Source organism: Hyla sarda, chromosome 1 (genome assembly GCF_029499605.1).
Source record: "Hyla sarda isolate aHylSar1 chromosome 1, aHylSar1.hap1, whole genome shotgun sequence".
NCBI classification, from domain to species: Eukaryota; Metazoa; Chordata; class Amphibia; order Anura; family Hylidae; genus Hyla; species Hyla sarda.
This window is the reverse complement of record NC_079189.1, coordinates 470051524-470066406: the sequence shown is the minus strand read 5'-3', so window position 1 is coordinate 470066406 and position 14883 is coordinate 470051524. Positions and strand designations below refer to the sequence as shown.

General features: G+C 39.1%; 1 protein-coding gene across 2 annotated transcripts in view; it reads right to left on the bottom strand.

The window, feature by feature from the left end:
* Nucleotides 1-14883, bottom strand: part of WSCD2 (WSC domain containing 2) — a 448279-nt gene that overhangs the window by 356952 nt on the left and 76444 nt on the right. The window lies entirely within an intron of this gene.

Sequence of the window (14883 nt, the reverse complement as noted above, 5' to 3'; positions counted from 1 at the left end):
ACATTGTATTTCATGTTAATGGTAAATTTTAGTAAATTCATTCAGCATTTATTCCAAATTCTTTGCATGTAAGTGGAATAGTCATGTCACACAAATTAGTTCTTAATTCATATAATACAGAATATGTGCACTTTATGTTGGCATCATTTGTTAAATGTCATTTTGCTTTTTAAAAATGTTAGAGGGCTTTGAAATTTTGCAGCAATTTTCAAAATGTAAAAAAAAATAAAAAATTTAGGCATTACATTTTTTTTTTGTAACGCAACAGATATTGACAGAGAATTGCAACCAGTATTACTCTAATTCCAAAGTTTTTAGAAATATTTAATATGTGGCCCTAAAGCGCTATGTGACTCAAACACAGGCCCCTTTTATTACTTTATTTACTTTTTATTTATCATATTAAGCTACAGAAGCCAAAGGAGAGGAAAGATGATATTGAATTGGGTGGGGACTGTTCTTGAAGGACAGATGATACTAGGGAGAGAGGTATTCCTGGGGAGGGGGGGTAGATAATACTGGGGGGAGTGGATAAGGCTAGAGGAAGGGAAGGAATGATGTTGGAGGGAAATAGATACCCAGGATGCCAGAGAAGAGGCAGGAGAGATAATACTTAGCAGAGCATTAGGAAGTGATACCTGAGGAGGGAGAGAGATGACCACTAGGGAGAATAACCTCTAGGGATGGAAGGAGGCGAGACCTTGGGAGAACAATACTGTGAGGGAGAGATACCTTAAATGGGATTAAACTTTGTGGAATGGAGGTAAATTTTACAGTACCTGAGAAAGATAGGATAAGGTAAAATATTGGAAAGGTGGAGTGAATCTACCTGTGTGAAGAGAGAACGAGAATGTTGGACGAGATAAAGGGAAAAAAGAAAAATTATTTATAAACGGGATATTGATTATCATTTGATGATATGAGGAGGGGACATGGCATGCCTATATGTTCACATAAATATTATGTGTATCATTTTAACTGTAACATTAAAATATTGCATAAAAGATGAGCAATGTCTGAATTTCTCTACATAAAACATTAAAGAGAAACAAGCAGCACCGTCACCAGCATCACAAAAAATCCTAATATGTAAATTAGGGTATTTGGAGCACTCAAGGTATTCTCTAGCCCCTTGGTGCACTGATACTCCTTCCCAGCCGCTCCTAAATGTACATCCCCTAATAAATATTCCTAATCTTCCTCTTCTGCATGTAACCTCTGCTGTGAGATTCTGAATGTGTGCGCTTAGATCTCAGCACAGCCAGCACGAGCTCTCACCACATTCACTTGGGATCCCAATATAACTGCTGTCAGTTCACCTTTACGTTTTCACACTGAACTTGTCCATACGCAGTGTAACTTGGTATAAAACAGAACTTTTTTATTGTTTCAACAAGTTTTCATTTTCTTTTATCAAGTAGAGACAACAAAAGACAAGTAAAAATTCAGGGTATGCAGACCCCCGACAAGAAATACACAGAAACTTGACAGAAACAGACACATAAACAAAAAGAATATGAGAATAGGATTGCCAGAATAGAAGAATAACAGGGGTTCATCAAAAACATGTCACCTGTCCCTGAATTGAGATGGCCCAATTTACTCCTCCGTTATATAACCATTCTGTAATTTCCTGATTTTACAGAAAACACTGCACTGTGTGGGTAAGAGATGGCAGGGTATTCATCTACCAGATATAGAATTTAGTTTCTGACATAAAACCAAACCCATTATTCAGAATCTGATAGCTTAAACACAATGTTAAAATAATACTCCTGTACTCCGCTCACTCCTATGTTATGGCACATTGTTCCAGTGCCAGAACACAGTAATCTGCATTGAATATTTTAGGATGCAAAGGCATTCATTTAATACCTTAGTAATCCACCATTTCAGGGGTATGTAGAAAATAACTTTACTGTACAATAAAGCAGTTACATACGCAGCTCTAAGGAGCAAATAGATCACTATCATTATTTTAATGTTATTTTGTATAATAGCAATGTGCTATATTCATAATCCATTTCATATTCCTTACAACATTGGCTGACCTTTAAATTAAATTGTCTAGTTTATATCTAAGTATAATCTTACTTCAATGAAGACTATGGAGAATCGATTTTTATCAGATTTACAAAAATGTATAATCCACTGAGGAGCTTCATCTGATAATATACAAAAAAATCTTAAAGCATTGTATCACAATATGAGGGTTGTCCATCATTTCCACTACCTATTTCATGAGGGGCTAGGGAAGGTTGGCTTCTAGTATATGATGTAGACATGTGCAATTCGTTTCGGCACAAATGTCTAATTTACCGAATTTTACCGTTTTCGGGCATTCTGACCGATCCAAATGCACGAAAACATATTTTGAACATTCCCGAATAGCCACGATAATACGAATAACAAAATAATGAATGCATTCGTTATTTACCGAATGCATGCGGTAAATAACAAATGCATTCGTTATCCATAAACGAAAGTAAAGAATTCATTTAAATTTTTTTATTGGTCCTTGCGCTAACACTGTTCCGCTACACACTGTTTCTGTTACTGTTACCAGGGTGCCTCCAGCTGTTGCAAAGCTCTCTGGGCATGCTGGGAGTTGCAGTTTTGCAACAGCTGGAGGCACACTTTGGCAAACATGCGCAAAGCTTTTTAATTCATTTTTAAATTTTGCTCGCATTTTTCAGAAATGCGGTTTTATGAATGAAAAATTTTCCCACGCCAATTACTATGCATGTCATTGACCTACTATAACCCATTTCTGAAAAAAGCTAGCGGAATTTAAAAATGAAAGAAAAAGCTTAGCGCATGTGTGCCAACATACCAAGTGTTGCAAAACCGCAACTCCCAGCATGCCCAGACAGCATTTGGCTGTCAGGGCATGCTGGGTGGGTGTTGTAGTTTTGCAACAGCTGGAGGCACCCTGGTAACAGTAAGTGTTAGCGCAAGTGACATGACAACACATCGATCAAACACATCAATCATTCTTACAGCATTCATTCATTCATTTACTCATTCAATCAACATTACATTATGTATTAATAATAATCACATAAAATGATATTATCTTACCTGTCTTCCAATGTTCCGATGTCTGCGGCTGCACTCTTTTCCTGCACACACACGCTCCCGATAATGGTCCCCTGCTTAAAAAAGATTTACCCAAATGTACCCAAATGCCAAATGTATTCGAAAGAAAATCAAAACCTGAATACCGAATGTATCCGAAAAATCAAAACCGAAAATATTACCGGACCGAAAATTTTATCCAAAACGAAAAAAACGAAGCGAAACAAAATGTTTTATTGTGCACAAGTCTAATATGATGTAGTACCGTAGTTGCACATTTTCTTAGGATAGTATGAAGAATAAGATATAATATGTAACATTTTTCAAAAGGAGGGAGTAATATGTTCAAATGGAAAACATAAAAACTTACTGTACAATGAGTTAGGCATCTCCATACTCACTCACATAAAAAAGACCCCTGCTTACAATATTCTTCAACTTACAAACCTTAAAGGGGCCCGTACAGTTTGTTTCGGCTGACAACTGCTCCTCACAATTTCCCCACTTTATCATATACAAATGCACATTTGGTCCAATGTTCATACGTGGCAGAGGATGAGACCTTTGGGCTGACAGGGACCTGTGGTCCTATGCCAGTAATAGATATGGTCATGCTAGCATAAGGGTTTCACCAGGATCATGCCATGCTTCCTGGGCTGGCACCGTAAAAGGGGGACTTCACAAGTGATGTAAGTAGCAATGGTTACTTTGGGGCAGTTCCTTTAAAATGAAAAGCCGCACGGTATGTGGACGGCCTTTGACATTATTCTACAGGCAACAAGTTAGACACTGGAGTGGTACAAATTTGAAACAATTATCTCTTTCACAATATAGGCGGCACAATGTATTTGAATCATGATAGATAAGTATGACTAAAGTAGGGATGACCTTCTCAAGGTTAGGTAGCATATTGAAGATCCAGGAACTTTACATTTGCCACTACTGTAGCACCATTCCCATGTTCTCTTCCCTAAGGGGTACACTACAACAGGTTGGCTCCCAGTGCATTCCTAAGAAAGCTTTAATTTTTCTTGAGTACCAGCAGGGTTTAGACCAACTAAAGAGATGTAGAGGGTAGCTATGGCAGCCACTTTAGCCATGTCTTAGGGTAGCTGTGGGGCACTTGTCTTCTCCCCACAGATGCTCTCTTTCTGTGAACTCAACTTTCTCTAATTTTCAATCTCTTGCTTTCTAGAGAGGGGACTAGGATAAATAATTAGGATGAACTAGATTCTCTGCAGGAGCTGTTTAGTCCCAAATAATCCTGGGTTTAGGTCTTAGAATGGAAGGAGGGAGATAGGATGCCTCCATCTCTTCTTCACCCTATTCTTTACTCTACTCCACACAACTGAACTTTTTTCACTTTAGAGAGAGTAGCAAGGCTACAGCAAGATCCTCCTAAATGAAGAATGTATTAGTACAAATACAAAGTACATATTCCATTACTGTACTCCCAACAGGTCCAGCAGGGTATGCAGTGAGATGCTGTGTATATGTTCTCAATGGGGAGAGGGGAATATGTTGCACTCAAATGTTTTTGTTGTGGCTTATCTTAAGGAAAAATTTAAACAATCTGGCAACTCAACTTGCCTGATCATTCTTTTTCCTATTTTATCTGTTAGGGGACAATTGGAAGACTCCTACTGTATACACATAAGTCAACCAGTCCCATCAAAATGTCTTAGTGCTTCATCTAGCTCTAGACTGTTATCACGCTGTCATTAAGGCAACATAGTCTTTGAGTAAAGTTAATGTAGTTATCTGCATCCAATGCAAAACTATAGATAACACACTGCCATATCCTCATGAATTGTGCCCCAATGTTAAAAATGCATGACATTAAAAAGCTCAGCTCTTCTCCATACATAATTTACACAAAAGAGCTATAGACTTATAAAAATATAATGCATTTCTTTTTTTCTTTTTTTAAATGAATAGTTCAGGTGCTAGATTTACAACCAAGCACGATGAGGTTCACATTCACATTTTAATAAAATCCCTAAAATCTTTGCTGCGTTGCCGCTAAGAATTATTGATCACTAAACTGTACCGGTATATAATCTGAGGAGTTTTAGCAGGCATTTAGTGCAAAAAACAGTGCCATATAAGTCATTTTATAGTTAATGTAAAAGGCTGACATTATCAACATCACTAAATGTAAAATACAGGACCATAAAGACTGACTTTACAACTGTTTGAGGAGCAGTGCACTGCCAGACAGTTCTGTTTGCATTTATACCATCCATCTTATTCATCTATTCAACAAACAATTCATGCATGAAATATCTTCAATCTCATTATGTCAATGGCCAAAGAAATGAGCTCCAGAACAAATGTCAATAGGTTCTTAGATGAGTGTTCTGCACAGTCAAGGAAACACAAGATGCCCTGACTGTTAGCTATAGATGTGCTAACTAAGGTAACCAGGGTTTGCTACAGTAAAGCCTCTTGACCTAATGCAACACACTAGAGGGTGCAGAACATCCCTTAGAAACAGTGTATAATTGAAATGTTTGAGATTCAGGATTCATGTCTGCCCTACTACCTAGTGAAGGTCAAACACTTATTCTATTTTTCATAGAAACTGATTGGGATAATTGCTTCATAAAATACCACAACAAAGAGAAGTAGTATATTTTAATCTCTTAGCAGTGTAGAAGATTTCAAATTGGTATTTTATTTCAAGGACCCATAGCCTTTCTGCAGTGCGCATAAATTAAAATAAAATCATTTAAGAGCAAATAAATCTGTTGGGAAGAGGATGGTAATGCATGCATATATATGAATATATAGGGGTCAGTAACAGTGGGGTTCTGTCCATTAACATACTGTTATTGTGATATAGATGCACTGCCCTTAAAGGGGTATTGCAGGCAAAAACATTTTATCCCCTATCGAAAGGATAGCGGATAAGATGTCTGATCGCGGGGGGCCCGTTGCTGAGACCCCCGGCGATTTCCCTGCACGCCCCTTCCCATAGACATAAATGGAGGGGGCGTGGCGTGACGTCACTTCCCCAGTCCCGGAAACCCGGTGGTTTCCAAAACCGGAGATAGTTATAGACAAATGTAGTTTAATTCAATAGACCATTCTTGTCTTCTGTAAATTATATAATGTTTAAGTGATCTACAGTACTAGGAAAGGAAAGTGTAATACATTTGTTGACCTTTGTTATGTGATAAGTGCAAATAAGTATAGCTAATATTATGGTTTGGCAAAAAAATTATAGTAACTTGCTAAGATGTATTTAAAAATGTCCCTTTCATTAAAAAAAATAAAAAAAATAAACAAAAAGACAGAGAAAGTTTCATAGATTCCATTAGACTCGATTAGAATTAGCCGGTAGAAGCCTCACTCCCTGGCTCACTACCTGTTCTGTCTCATGGCACAAGATTACCTACATTTTAAGTCTATGGAGCTCGTGTCATGCTTCAACATGAAAAAGACAGCGCCCTGGGTAGTGAAGCACTTAGCCATGTTCTTCTCCCTGCTATTTCTAATGATTGGTTGGATTTTAACACTCAGACCCTGACCCTTTTCACAAGTGTTTACAACTCATCAAAAGTTTATTTTTATAATGTCAGGGACCTTTCAACTAAAGATGACTATAGACAGGCTAAACCTGATTCAACAAATTGTTATGTTTATTGGGCAACTAAAAGTGTCTCAATAAGTGAATATTATGATCAGAGAGACTTGATATTTATTGCACACAGGAGCTTAACTGCATGTAAGGATAGAGTAGCTGATTGGACACAATTTCCATGCACACAGTATGGTAAAAGATCTCAGAAAGAGCAGCGGCACACCAATAGTAGGTGTCAATGAATCAAAGGGCTTAAAGGGGTACTCCGCTGCCCTGCTTCCGGAGCTCGTCTACCCAGCATCTGGAAGTTTATTGTTCCGAACGCTGTGTGCGGCCTTCTGTGTTCAGGGCCGCCCCCCGTGATGTCACGCCCGCCCCCCGGCGTGATGTCACGAGGGATGGCCCTGAACACGGAAGCCCGCACACAGCGTTCGGAACAATAAACTTGCGGACGCTGGGGAGCGAAGCTCCGGAAGCAGGGCAGTGGAGTACCCCTTTAATATAGTGAGCTTAGTAGTATTTTTAACATGCCAAAAAACAATGGGGGAGACTTTTCAAATCCTGTGTAGGCCTTTTTAAAAATGAAAGAAGCGATCTGATCGGTTGCAATGAGTATTGGTCAACTTTTCCCCTGCACAAGTTTTGATAAATCTCCCATAATGTCCCAACAAGTTACAAACAAGCTCTGTCCCACTTTTTTTTGTTCCAAACTGCAAATTTGAGATTATAAAAAGTGAGGACATGAAAAAAACAAAGTAACAAATCATGCGTGCAGATACAATTTTAAAAAGAGAACTAAAAAAATGTAAATCAGCACTGTCATCAATTTTGACTTGTCCTATAGATATGTCAAAAGTTTTGATAGGTCCGAGTCTGAGTGATCAGATCCCAACCAATCAGGATAATAAGCCAGGAGAAGTCTGCGGTCACATTATCAAGACAAACTTGCAATGCAAGTCTATGGGTTTGTTTTAGTTGTATGAACAGATAGGAGGAAGAGAAGCACATAGCCAGATGCTCTTCTCCTGGCTCATTCTAGCAAATGGTCATATCTGAACATTCAAACTCTGACCAACCATAACTTTTAACCTCCTCCTTAAAAATGCCAAAATATTTTTTAAGGTATACTTTAACCCCTTCATGACCCAGCCCATTTTCACCTTCATGACCTGGGCATTTTTTGAAAATCTGACCACTGTCACTTTAAACATTAATAACTCTGGAATGCTTTTACTTATCATTCTGATTCCGAGATAGTTTTTTCGTGACATATTCTACTTTATGTTATTGGTAAAATTTCACTGATATTTGCATCCTTTCTTGGTAAAAAATCTAAAAATTTCATGAAAATTTTGAAAATTTTGCATTTTTCTAACTTTGAAAGTCTCTGCTTGAAAGGAAAATGGATATTCCAAATAAATTACATATTGATTCCCATATACAATATGTCTACTTTGTGTTTGCATAAAAAAATTTACAAGTTTTTACTTTTGAAAGACACCAGAGGGCTTCAAAGTTCCGCAGCAATTTTCCAATTTTTCTCAAGATTTTCAAAATCGTAATTTTTCAGGGCCCAGTTCAGGTTGGAAGTGGATTTTAAGGGTCTTCATATTAGAAATATCCCATAAATGACCCCATTATAAAAACCGCACTCCCCAAAGTATTCAAAATGACATTCAGTAAGTGTTTTAACCCTTTAGGTGTTTCACAGGAATAGCAGCAAAGTGAAGGAGAAAATTCTAAATCTTCATTTTTTACACTCGCATTTTCTTGTAGACCCAATTTTTTTTATTTTTACAAGGGGTAAAAGGAGAGAAATCACCCTAAAATTTGTAACCCAATTTCTCTCGAGTAAGGAAATACCTCATATGCATATGTAAAGTGTTCGGCGGGCGCAGTAGAGGGCTCAGAAGGGAAGGAGCGACAATGGGATTTTGGAGAGTGAGTTTTTCTGAAAGGGTTTTTGGGGGGCATGTCCCATTTAGGAAGCCCCTATGGTGCCAGAACAGTGGACCCCCCCACATGTGACCCCATTTTGGAAACTATACCCCTCATGGAATTTAATAAGGGGTGAAGTGAGCATTTACACCCCACTGGCATTTGACAGATATTTGAAACAGTGGACTGTGCAAATCAAAAATTTTATTTTTCATTTTCACAGACCACTGTTTCAAAAATCTGTCATACACCAGTAGGGTGTAAATGCTCACTGCACCCCTTATTACATTCCGTGAGGGGTGTAGTTTCCAAAATGGGGTCACATATGGATATTTATTGTTTTGCGTTTGTCAGAACTGCTGTAACAATCAGCCACCCCTGTGCAAATCACCTCAAATGTACATGGTGCACTCTCCCTTCTGGGCCTTGTTGTGCGCCCCCAGAGCACTTTGCACCCACATATGGGGTATTTCCGTACTCGGGAGAAATTGCATTACAAATTTAGAGGGTCTTTTTTCCCTTTTACCTCTTGTGAAAATGAAAAGTATAGGGCAACACCAGCATGTCAGTGTAAAAAATTTAATTTTTTACACTAACATGCTGGTGTAGACCCCAACTTCACCTTTTCATAAGGGGTTAAAGAAAAAAAAGCCCCCCAAAATTTGTAAGGCAATTTCTCCCGAGTACGGCGATACCCCATATGTGTCCCAAAACTGTTGCCCTGAAATACGACAGGGCTCCAAAGTGAGAGAGCGCCATGCACATTTGAGGCCTGAATTAGGGATTTGCATAGGGGTGGACATATGGGTATTCTATGCCAATGATTCCCAAACAGGGTGCCTCCAGCTGTTGCAAAACTCACAGCATGCCTGGACAGTCAATGGCTGTCCGGCAATACTGGGAGTTATTATTTTGCAACAGCTGGAGGCTCCGTTTTGGAAACAGTAGCGTACCAGACGTTTTTCATTTTTTTGGGGAGGGGGGGCTGTGTAGGGGTATGTGTATATGTAGTGTTTTTTACTTTTTATTTTAGGTTAGTGTTAGTGTAGTGTAGTGTTTTTAGGGTACAGTCACATGGGCAGAGGTTCACAGCAAGTTTGCCGCTGGAAGTTTGAGCTGCAGCGCAAAATTTGCGCCATCTCAAACTTGCAGCACTCACTGTAAACCTCCGCCCATGTGAGTGTACCCTGTACATTCACATTGGGGGGAGGGGGCAAACATCCAGCTGTTGCAAACTCCGAGCATGCCCTTTGGCTGTCCGTGCATGCTGGGAGTTGTAGTTTTGCAACAGCTGGAGGAACACTGGTTTGGAAACACTAAGTTAAGTAATAAACTTTCAAGTGTTTTGCAACCAAACTTAGTGTTTCCAAACCAGTGTGCCTCCAGCTGTTGCAAAACTACAACTCCTAGCATGCATGGTCTGTCAGTGCATGCTGGGAGTTATAGTTTTGCAACAATTGCAACAGCTGGAGGCACTGAGGTAGGAAACAGACAATGTTTCCAAACTAGTGTGCCTCCAGTTGTTGCAAAACTACAACTCCCAGCATGCTCAGACTGCCCAGGCATGCTGGAAGTTGTAGTTCGGCAATATCTGAAGGATCATATGTTGCCGAACTACAACTTCCAGCATGCTTGGGCAGTCTGGGCATGCTGGGAGTTGTAGTTTTGCAACATCTGGAGGTCCACAGTTTGGATACCACTGTATAATGGTCTCCAATCTGTGCTCTTCCAGATGTTAGAGAACTAAAACTCCCAGCATGCCTGGACAGACTGAGCATGCTGAGATTTGTAGTTTTGCAACATCTGGAAGAGCACAGATTGGAGACCATTATACAGTGGTCTCCAAACTGAGGATCTCCAGATGTTGCAAAACTACAACTCCCAGCATGCCCAGAAAGCCAAAGGCTGTCTGGGCATGCTGGGAGTTGCAGTTTTGAAACTCCCAGAGGCAGCAGTGAGATCGCTTTACGGCGATCTCACTGCTGCCAATGAAGATGCCGCACTGCTGCCGGAAACTCACCTCCGGGACGCAGCGCCGCCGGGACCGCCTGGAGGACGCCGCTCGCCGCCGGGACCGCTCGGGACACCGCTTGGACGGGTAAGTGACGCCGGGGGACGGGTCAGGGACACTTAGCAGAGTGGTGTGTGTCCTGATCCCCGTGCTGCTAAGTATTTTCATAGCGAAACGCTGCTATCAGCTAGTCAGATTTGACCAGCCGATAGCAGCGATCGCTGGGGGGTGGGGTGGGGGATGAAACCCCCCGTGGTCGCATGGTAAGATGGCTGCCTATCAGTGATAGCCACCATCTTTCCGGGCGCTGCGGGATGCCGCGAGTAGCGGCAAAAATGTTCATGACGTACCTGTATGTCATGGGTCGGGAACACCTTGCCACCCATGACGTACAGGTATGTCATAGGTCGGGAAGGGGTTAATTCGCAAGTAAAAATTTAATGACAAGCAAAGTCGGAAGTGATGACATGGACTTGACCATTCATAACATCCAAACCTTTCAAAGAACAAAGAAAAAAAGTGATGAAGGTAGAATGGAAAAAAAGTCAAGAAGGAAAGTAGGAGAAAGTAAGAAAAGGGGGGGGGGGCAAAAAGGAAAGCAAACATGAGTTAGGCCAGGGGTCAAGTCCTGGGGAAAAAAGGTGAGGGAACTCACTCAAGATTTCCACTAAGGGCTGGTCCTGCTAATGGGAACAGTGTTCCTGCTGTGGAAAAAGTGCGCTGTTCCCATGCGTTGCTGCAGGACTTGAGCCCTGAGTGAGGCCACTGCTACATACCCACCAACAAGAAATTGTAGTGTAGATAAACGAAGAGGGTTGATGAGTGCTACAAATGGCAATGCAAGTGCTAGCCAAGACAGTGGTCTGCAGGGACATTTAATTTAAGACACAGACTACTAATTCTAAAAAAAAAAAAAATGTGAATTAAATGTTATTATTTATTTAACTGGAAAACTTCATTATAGACAGCAGCCATGAGTAAAGCTCACATGTGCAATAGCTGTAAATCGAGCTTGTGTTTACCACACTGCAATTGCCGGACTGCTTCTGGACTTGAACCTAGACTTGCCATTTCTTACAATAGCTGCCGCCCGGCAGTGAGTAGTAAGTTGTGCTACCCATGGCCGCTCATGTCTGTGTAAGATCACCTTAACTCATTTTTAAAGAAACCATTTAAACTTTGTTACTGAACCATTATCTATTCAATAAAGTAAACTGCCGTTCCTTATTATGTAATATTTGTAGTACTATAATCTGCTTGGAGTTCATTGAGGAAGAGGAGTGGTTTCCTTCTGGAAGAGTGACATTTGCCCTTACCCTCCGTTGGAGACTTCTACCCTCCTCCTCAGTGCAGAAGAAGCAGGGCTCTGCTTATCCTGCATGTTATGCCCGCACCTCCAGCTTTGTGACCTGGCATACCATACGGTGGAAATACAGACTGTCATGTATAAAAAAATATACATATTTGCTAAAATATGCTTATTGCAAATATTACAAATTTTAGGTACTCCGTCACCTATAAAAAGTTTTGATATGTAACAGTGTCCAGTTAAAGACAATAGGTATGAAGCACATTTTAGGGGCCCTTTCATAGCATGCTTATTGGCTGAATCATTGGGATGTGTTTAGATTTAAAAAAGCATCCAAACATATACAATCCCATAGCCACAGGGCTTTATGGACCAACTGTATGCCAAAAGTGTATCAGAAATATTTTTTTGAAGAATTAATATCTAGATAATGTTTCTGCATCAAAAAATGTAAGCTTCAGGAAAATAGTACAATTTTCGTATGAAAGATAATACCATACTATTGTATCTGCTTTAGGAAAAATAACAAACAAACCATTCTTATTTGTGCCCAAAACTTGGTGTGACTAAGACTAAAGCTATGTCAAAATATTGCTTATTGTTTAATGGGATGTCCTGGGACAATGGCCAAATCTTACCCTACTTGTAGGTCAGGGAGACATACTTCATTGGAAAAGCTACAGAGGTTAAGGGGTTGAAAGTTGTTCTGTATATCTTCATCTGGAATAGCTGGAAATGTTTTGCACTTACAGGAAGTTTCATGTATTGCTGTTTTCTTTATGCACCATTTGTCATCCACATCAGTTTCTGTCACCAAGGGGACTTCCTAAATTTCCAAACCATTTTTTTTGTTGTTAAAAGGAAATCCAATATCAGCATGTTTTTTTGAGTGCAAGGAAACAAGACTACCTGGAGAAAACCCTCAGAACTGTAGCACGGAAAGTGCCAAACACTGTGCAAACCTAATTCACTAACACAGTGTGAAAAAAAAGAAGAAAAATGCTAAGGTTCTTCAGTTTTATATCAACAATATTAAAGGGGTTATCCACCATAAGGTGATTTTAGTACATACCTGACAGGCAGTAATACACATGATTAGGAAGGATCTGCACTTGTCTTGGGGCTAAATGGCTATGTTGTGAGATTACCATAACACTGTGGCTAGCTTTTTGTGAACTAGTATTTCCTTTTTTATTTTTTATTTTTTGACTACAAATCCCATAATTCCATTTTCCTCCCTCCCATACATCATCCACCCCACCCATTGAAATATAAATGAGCTGCATCCATTCAAAATACATGTATATTTCAATCAGGGTGCCTACAGCTGTTGCATTATTTCCGGATTGATCTCTCTCCCAGCAAGCGATCCCTCAACCCATTGAAGCAGACAGGCTCCCTGTCATCAACTGACTAGTGAGTCCGGTCTCGGCCGCACAGCATCGTGGGAAAAATCTGAGACAAGAGTCATTATGTATGCTGTTAAAAATAAATATTGGGGTGAAAATCACAAAAGAATTGTGAGAAAACCGTCACACACAGGTACAGACACTATATTATGAACTACACTAACTTTACAGCCCCTCTAGCATAGTCAAATAGAAAAAATTCCTGGAATACCCCTTTAAGTCACTATGGAAAACATCAGTTTATGATTTTATGTATATATCATCTCTTTGTAGAAGCCCAACACATTTTTCAAGGTTATGCAACAGACTGTTATATATTAATTGGTTTATAATGAGATTTTGAAACTTCCAAGTATTGTTATCGTGTAGCATGCCCCAAGGACATCTTAGTAAATTGATTTTTTTAAATCTCTTTAAAGAACTAACCAGTACTTTTATTTTGATCATGCATTTGTTTTTAGAAAATGATAATTCATGTAAAAATTGTAATCTACCGGTTTGTGCAGTACTGAAGATTTTGAGTCATGCCAAATCAATTAGCACTGGAAATCAGGCACAAACTCTGTAAGCCAAATTAGCAAGCAGAGAACTAAGTCCGTCCCAATCCCTTGATGTTGCATCTTGATAAGAGCATATTAAATGTTAATTATAGAAAGTTACATGTTATAGCACTAGCGTTTTCTTCTCCTTTTATACAGCAACAACTAACAGCCTTAATGGTATTTTTAAGAGCTGCACTGATAAATAATTTACTTTTAATCACAGTAAAAAGATGTTTTATGTTATTCAATAGCAAATTGTGTAAGATATTGAAAAAAAAAACAAGAGAGATTACTGTAGATTATACCAGATTTAGCAAGTTACCAGTGCGAAGATTGGGAAGTAACTATATGGGTTGCAGAGATTGATGTAATATCAGGACCTTGGAACTTGACTGAGGGGACCTTAAAGATCTTAAGTCTCATATGAAAAAACCAATACAAATATAATAAATGTTACCTGGAATTTTCACATTGGACCCAAAAGCTTCAAATTTGAAAACCTTTTATAGACAGTTTATCACAAAATGTGGTTTTTGTCAAGCCTCATGTACAGTTCCCAGTAATACAAAATAGGTAAGATAGAATTAATTTCATACCAGACCTCAGAATATTTCCCTTAGACACAAGCGTAAATATTAGTATTTTTAAGACTATATAAGCTATATGCTAAACTTGGCTGAAATTGATGTTTTCCAATAAAATTTACACACCATCTAAGCTCCCAGAATTCCCTGTCTTTTGAATCACTGCATTGTATAGAATTGATATATTCTTATACTTACCACCATTTTAATCCCAAAATAATAGTTTAACCCCTTAACCACTTAAGAACAATTTTCATTGTTTTCTTCTCACCTTTAATTAACATTATATTTTTGTAGTTCGGACATTTACACACGTGGCAATACTACTTATGTTTATTTTTGTTTACATGTATTTTTTTTAATTGGGAAAAGAGGGGTGTTCAATCTTTTATTAGGAAAGGGGTTAATTCACATTTATTCACTTTT